The sequence below is a fragment of the Hakea prostrata genome, unplaced genomic scaffold (genome assembly GCF_041222555.1).
Source record: "Hakea prostrata isolate BN-2017 unplaced genomic scaffold, UWA_Hpros_2 contig_72, whole genome shotgun sequence".
NCBI classification, from domain to species: Eukaryota; Viridiplantae; Streptophyta; class Magnoliopsida; order Proteales; family Proteaceae; genus Hakea; species Hakea prostrata.
The window spans coordinates 141,930-149,607 of record NW_028291191.1 but is presented as its reverse complement, the minus strand read 5'-3'; the positions used below and the strand labels follow the sequence as shown (position 1 = coordinate 149,607).

Here is a 7,678-nt window from a genome sequence, read left to right as displayed (position 1 = left end):
AAAAAAATAGTTAGTGGTTCCAATTTGACCTGAATTTTGGATTGATTCGGTGACTGAAAATAAAAATCCACATTTTCTCTTTTCATTTCAATAGAAAAAAGAAGGGAAGTTTTTAGGCATTGTTGAGATACTATACAGTACAATCAATCAAAAGAACTCAACCGAATTCAATCAAAAACAAAAAAAGGGAAGGTTCAGTAATCAACCCAAAAGAAAAGAGAATATTTCCATCTAATTTGTATTATTTTGGCGGCATGGCCGAGTGGTAAGGCGGGGGACTGCAAATCCCTTTTCCCCAGTTCAAATCCGGGTGTCGCCTGATCAACCAAAGACTCGGAATACCTTATTCCGCTATTCTGCTGATATAACTGGGCTAATTTTTGCCCAGCAGAAGCGGAGGAAAGGACCTAGAACTGTCTGTAAGAATCTGGAAGTTCTATAAAAAAAAAAGACTGTAAATTTTTGCGCCTAGGATTCAAGGAAAGATTAAAGTGTAAGAAGGACTATGAAGTCTTCGTAATTCCCTTCCAATATCCACTCCTAGTGGAGTGTCTACTGACTGAGTCCTGAATTAGACCAGAAATCATATAGGAACTTGTTATGAGTGGATTTATTGGGTTGGTTCATCAATAGACTTCGGGGAAAATTCATTTTTGACTCTGCGCCAGCGATTGTACTAGATTATAGAATTCTAGATTATAGAGTCATAATAGGTCTAATTAATAGTTATAGTCCTTTATTTCTTTTTTTTTTTTATATATCTATATATAATATATATATAATTTTTTTTATAAAATGGATTATTATATTAGTCATAAAACATAACGGAATAATTCTTTCATATTCATAGAGATAAGGGACATAATTTACATGGATATAGTAAGCCTCGCTTGGGCTGCTTTAATGGTAGTCTTTACATTTTCTCTTTCGCTCGTAGTATGGGGAAGAAGTGGACTCTAGAGGTACTACTAATTTCTAATTTAATTAAGGTTAAGTCGGGTAATCAAACTCTATCAATGGTTTCCTAGATTGTTCTGCAAAGCATTGTTAAATGACAATATCTTCATTTCAAAATTCTACTGGAATCCAGTACCAGTAAAAGTAAAGTAATGTATTATTACAAATAAAAAATTACTTTTCAATCAAACAACTATTTCAAGAATTCCCGTGTTCCTATTTCGAAAGGAAAAGGGATCTAGATAATAGGAAATTTTTTCCAACCGAATTTCAATATTCTCTTCCGATGAACTGGCTCTTACCGGAATTCTATATAGATATTCTAATGAAGAGCAGCCGACCCCCTCTTTTTTTTTGTTTACTCCTTTTCCTCTTCAATTCAAAGAAGAAGTCGTTCTGTTATTACGTAGATACATACTTTATACAGGAGGCAACATAGACATAGTGGTTGTCCAACGAGGTACTACGCATAATACGATCGTGCGTTAGACGATTCACGCGCACTTACCATCCATTTGTTTGTTTTAGATTTTAGAAATATTATTTCTACCTTATCGTTTATCGACTCACCTCATATCTCATATCACGGTTCAAGCCTTTAAAATGGTGGTCTCTACTACTCCTTTTCCAATGGATGTAGCGAAGAAATAGAATTGGAGTGCTATGTACACATAAATTACATATAAGTATACATAAATTATATGTACATATATGAAGATACATATTACATCTATATTCTATAGTAAGCCTATATACTTTTATACTATATTTAATAGTATATTTTTATATCTTTATAAAAAAATATAAAGCACAACTGTAGTAATACAATATTTTATACAATATAAAATAACAATAATAGATAGTATGGTAGAAAGGTTCATATATTCCTTTCTAACATACTATCGGATCTCATAGACTACTGATTCTAGTCCGCATATTTCATTTAAGACGGGGAATTTGAATCTCTTTCATTCCTTCAATCATTGATAAGAATTAAGAGGTCAAGTTTCATTCAAACTAATTATTTTGACTGACTGTTTTTACGTAGATGATAAGTAAAAAGGCAGTAGGAACTAGAACGAAAAGTGCAGTAGCAATAAATGCGAGAATATTTACTTCCATAATAGAATCTCATTGTTTTTTTACTTCGCAATAACTCGGGATCTAATCCCATAGAGATGATAAATCTTTCTCCTGTAAATTCAATGGGATGCTTTGCATCCCAATTATATTGAATCGGATCAATATCATGAATAACAATATCTGAGCTATCAAATCGATTCATCATCGAGAATTTCATATTGACATAGTATAGCATAGGAAGATCTTTTATCCATACCGAATCCAAAATGGGATCCCAGATCCAATCAAAAATTTCGTTGAATTTTGCATTCTTTTCTATTGATTTTCATTATACAATCATCTGATGGTGGGGTATCGTATGACTCGTCTTCCACTTCCATTGGCCACAAACCCAAACAATAAAAGTCAAATGGAAGGGGTAAGGTCTTACATTTTAAACTCCGTTTTTTTGATGATCTAATTCTAAATGATAAATAAAAAAGTGTAAGAAAGACGGGTTCCCGCATAAAAGATCTAATATTCTGACAAATTCACTATTTTTTTTGGAGTTTGTTCTTTATTCGATGGGACCGTAAGAGGAAAAAAGATTCTTCATTCCCCACTAAGAAGGGTAGGATCTTAGTTTGATTTGGATCTTTTTTTAGGAATATTCCTCTTCCTTATTGGGACACCTCTATAAAAAGTTCGGTGTTTGAATGAAATAGATAGCTTCTTTCCAATATGGAATTGATATTCCACAAAATTGGAGCTAGAATGGGGGGTAGGTTGAATCTGAAAGTATTCTGTCGGGGTAATTATGTAATTTTGTATCTTATAATAAAGAAATCCAATTTATGTATGGGCTCGCATGGGATCCCGGAAATATATGGCTACTCTATTCCATTCCACGGATCGGGTGCAATCGGAAAAGCCAGACCGGTACCGTATTTCTTGGAATCCCAACCTAAATAGGGTGCTACCAACAATTGTACTAATTTACATATGTCTCTCCCTCATCAATCGTACTAGTTGGTGGAATGGAAATTCCCTTATTTATTTTTATTCGAAAATAAAAAGAAAGATCCCCGCTGGGAATTAGATCCCACTCTCTGTCCCCCTCTTCACAGAAAATGGAGAGAGAAATTGATGGATTCATCGGATACTAGGTCGGGACTGACGGGACTCGAACCCGCAGCTTCCGCCTTGACAGGGCGGTGCTCTAACCGATTGAACTACAATCCCAAGGATTGGGGGTGTACAGTATACATATTTTTATGATTTTATTCAAACCATTTCTATTTAGAATAGCTGTCTTGTAACAGAGACACGAGTGATATATTGATATCCACATAGATATGAACTTTAGTGAGAGCGATACCGATTACTAGTAATCCAGCAATCTTTGGATTATTGGGATTATTGCCCAATCGATCGAGAATCTATCTTTCAATGAAAAAAGACTCTTTTTTTCTTCTTTAATTTTATTTTAAATTAAAATTTGCTATTTACTTTAATTACATATTAATTACATATTATTACATTACTTTCCTTATACTTAGAGATCATGACATGCATCTAGATCATTAAAACAAAATATGCGGGAACAAAAAAAAAAAAAGAAAATAAATAGGAATATAGCAGAAAAATGGACTCTTTTCTTTATTCCTATTCCTCCCTATCAAAAATTTCTGAAGGACCAATTGATTATATCATCCTCATGATGAATTGGCGAATTATTGGGCCGAGCTGGATTTGAACCAGCGTAGACATATTGCCAACGAATTTACAGTCCGTCCCCATTAACCGCTCGGGCATCGACCCAGGAAAAATCCATTTTAAGTTTATTGATAATCTATGATCAACTTCCTTTCGTAGTACCCCACCCCCAGGGGAAGTCGAATCCCCGCCGCCTCCTTGAAAGAGATGATGTCCTAACCCGCTAAACGATGGGGGCATACCTGTTTGACTGCTATCAAAAGTATACCCATCTCATAGTATGAGTATCAACACTTATTCTTAATTGTATCAACACTCATTTTTAATTGTATTAACACTCATTCTTAATTGTATTAACACTCATTTTTAATTGTATTAACAATTATTTTTAATTGTCAATATTCAATATATTGTAATGGTATGACTAGATCCGAAGAATCTTTCCGGCTTTCATGATTCATTCCATCGACGATAGAATTTTTTGATTCTTCATTCATGAACCATTAACCATTTTACCTTACCCTAGACTTGCTAAGTCACTCTTTTTCTTCCTGAATGAGTCGCTATGTACATATATATGTACATATATTCTATAGATATAGATAGGTAGATACGCTAGACTATAGTGGCTAGCGTCTAATATTTAGGAATTTCAGCAAAGGGGCCCTTTTAACTCAGCGGTAGAGTAACGCCATGGTAAGGCGTAAGTCATCGGTTCAAATCCGATAAGGGGCTCTTTCCACAAAACTCCAGTCTTAGCCTTCGTTTTTGAGTGGAATAGAGATTTGGTTGCTATTTGTAATAAAAATCAATTTAAATAAAATAAATATAAATGTAATAATTGCCCACTTATTAATAAGGCATACTAATAAGATAATAATATATTATACTAATAATAATAACTTATAAGAATAAGTTCACTTTTGACTTATAGTAAAACTTATATATACTTATATATATATGAGTCATATATATATATGAGTTATCTAGTTCTATGAACATTTATTCATTACTTGTTCAATATAATTAGAATGATATGAGAAGAGAAATCCTCCCTGGTAGGATGACTATGTCACTACAGGCTATACTCCTATTCATTTTCATTATTCAATATTTTTGGTCCTAGGCATAGATAGAATATCTACCTAATTCTAAATTCGGAATTACCAAATATTTCTACTTTATCCATTATTCCAATCAAATCAATTCGACTGTAAAAATTAGAAATCAACAAAATAAACAAAAGAAAAAGTAAGTGGATCTGACCCATTGAATCATGCCTGTTTCCACTATTCTGATAATAAATATGAAAATTCGATCGAGATGTAGTAGGGGGGGATCATTTAACAATTTTATTTGATTGAACTACGCAAGAATTTTTCGATATTTCCGATTGAATCCTCTTGTTCCTGAATCTTCCATAGGAAGAAATTGCTATCCCCTTCCTCCACAAAGAAAGGTTTATTCCGAGTCACAACATAAGAGCCACCTATTTTTCAATATCTTTCTTTGACTTTGATTCCAATTCCAGAAAAAGATAAGTTTAGATATTATCTATATAATATATGATTGATATATATCAGATCCCGGCTTGGCTTCATGTACCAAACTATTTCCATATTGGTGCTTCCAATATTTTTTTGTTCCGACAATGTGATGGAACACGGATGCGAGAAAGGAACTTTCATTTCAGTCTCCTATTATTTAATATTAATATTGTATTGAATTTAGGGACAGGGACAAAAAAATAGGGAATTTTTTTTTTTTTTTTTTGCTTCGACCCGTGGAAAAGATATCCTATGGAGTATTGACCTGGAGGAAATAGAAGAAAGAAGATAACACAATAAAAAAAGTAATATGAATTTCAAATTTCATTCAAAAAAAAACATATTATAAATATAAATAATATAATAATATAAATGATACTATAAATATAAATATAAAAAGAATAAAAATAATATAAATATAAAATTATATATATGATACTGTAGTAGTTTAGTATACTTAGTATACATAGAAATTAATAAAATTCATAGACATATTTTGTCTCGATATCACTAACAAGATTCAATAATAATATTAGTTGACGGAACGGTAGGGATAAGTCTGGAGAGCCAAGCCACTGGTGGCGAGAGAGGGAATCATTTGTTCCTTGAACAGTTCTTTCAAGAAATTTATCTTATTGATGAGTCATAAGACAATTCAGGGTTCAGATGATTTTTAAAACTAGGAATAGGAAAGAATAATCGAATCGAACTTATTAGGCCAGCTTGGGGCCCAAAAAAGGTTTTTTCTCTTCGAAACCCCTTGTATTGGAAAGTTGAGTGGACGAGGAATCATACATAAATGATCGAACTCTCATATGTCCCGAAGATGCTATTGCTATGGGGTGCTCGGAAATGGTTGAAGTAGTTGAATAGGAGGATCACTATGACTATAGCCCTTGGTAGATTTACCAAAGACGAAAAAGATTTATTTGATATTATGGATGACTGGTTGCGGAGGGACCGTTTCGTTTTTGTAGGTTGGTCCGGTCTATTGCTGTTTCCTTGTGCCTATTTCGCTTTAGGAGGTTGGTTCACAGGTACAACCTTTGTAACTTCATGGTATACTCACGGATTGGCCAGTTCCTATTTGGAAGGTTGCAATTTCTTAACCGCCGCAGTTTCTACTCCTGCTAATAGTTTAGCACATTCTTTATTGTTACTATGGGGTCCTGAAGCACAAGGGGATTTTACTCGTTGGTGTCAATTAGGTGGTCTGTGGACTTTTGTTGCTCTCCATGGTGCTTTCGGACTAATAGGTTTCATGTTACGTCAATTCGAACTTGCTCGATCTGTTCAATTGCGACCTTATAATGCAATCGCATTTTCTGGTCCAATTGCTGTTTTTGTTTCTGTATTTCTGATTTACCCACTAGGTCAGTCTGGTTGGTTCTTTGCACCTAGTTTTGGTGTAGCAGCTATATTTCGATTCATCCTCTTCTTCCAAGGGTTTCATAATTGGACCTTAAACCCATTTCATATGATGGGAGTGGCCGGCGTATTGGGTGCTGCTTTGCTATGCGCTATTCATGGCGCTACTGTAGAAAATACTTTATTTGAAGATGGTGACGGTGCAAACACATTCCGTGCTTTTAACCAAAAAAAAAAAAAAAAAAAAAAAAAAAAAAAAAAAAAAAAAAAAAAAAAATTTTTTTTTTATTTTTTTTGCAAACCCCCCACCCCCCCCCCGAGGTCCGATCATGCTTTCCGAAGCTGATCAAAGATCATACCTTCCAAGGATGATCCCAACTTTCCATAAGTCGGGCTCTTAGTAGGCCAGCCTTCGAGGCCGATCATGCTTTACTGAAGCTGATCAAGGATCATACCTTCCGAGGATGATCCCGACTTTTCGTTAGTCGAGCCCGTAGTAAGCCAGCCTTCCGAGGCCTAATCATGCTTTACGAAGCTGATCAAGGATCATACCTTCCGAGGATGATCCCGACTTTCCGTAAGTCGACCCTTAGTAAGCCAGACCTTCCGAGGCCCGATCATGCTTTCTGAAGCTTATCAAGGATCATACCTTCCGAGGATGATCCCGACTTTCCATAAATCGGGCTCTTAGTAAGCTAGCCTTCCGAGGCTTGATCATGCTTTCTGAAGCTGATCAAGGATCATACCTTCCGAGGATGATCCCGACTTTCCATAAGTCGGGCTCTTAGCAAGCCAGCCTTTTCGAGGCCTGATCATGCTTTCCGAAGGCGATCAAGGATTTCTTACAAGTCAAGTGGCGTAAAGACTTCTTAGAAGGATTTCTAATCAAGGATTTCTAATCAAGGATTTCTTACAAGTCAAGTGGCGTAAAGACTTCTTAGAAGGATTTCTAATCAAGGATTTCTTACAAGTCATGCTTTTTCGATCAGCTATTAAGGCTCTCGTCAACCGTTTTCTCAAAAGACTTC

At 34.8% G+C, this 7,678-nt stretch overlaps 4 non-coding genes across 4 annotated transcripts; 2 read left to right on the top strand and 2 right to left on the bottom strand.

Annotated features, from left to right (window-relative positions):
• Positions 1 to 248: 248 nt before the first annotated feature.
• Positions 249 to 319, top strand: TRNAC-GCA (transfer RNA cysteine (anticodon GCA)). The gene has a single exon. It is a non-coding gene; the product is annotated as a tRNA-Cys (tRNA).
• A 2,868-nt stretch (positions 320 to 3,187) lies between these two features.
• TRNAD-GUC (transfer RNA aspartic acid (anticodon GUC)) lies at positions 3,188 to 3,261 on the bottom strand. Its single transcript has one exon. It is a non-coding gene; the product is annotated as a tRNA-Asp (tRNA).
• Positions 3,262 to 3,756: 495 nt separating this feature from the next.
• Positions 3,757 to 3,840, bottom strand: TRNAY-GUA (transfer RNA tyrosine (anticodon GUA)). Its single transcript has one exon. It is a non-coding gene; the product is annotated as a tRNA-Tyr (tRNA).
• Positions 3,841 to 4,398: 558 nt separating this feature from the next.
• Positions 4,399 to 4,470, top strand: TRNAT-GGU (transfer RNA threonine (anticodon GGU)). Its single transcript has one exon. It is a non-coding gene; the product is annotated as a tRNA-Thr (tRNA).
• Positions 4,471 to 7,678: the final 3,208 nt, after the last annotated feature.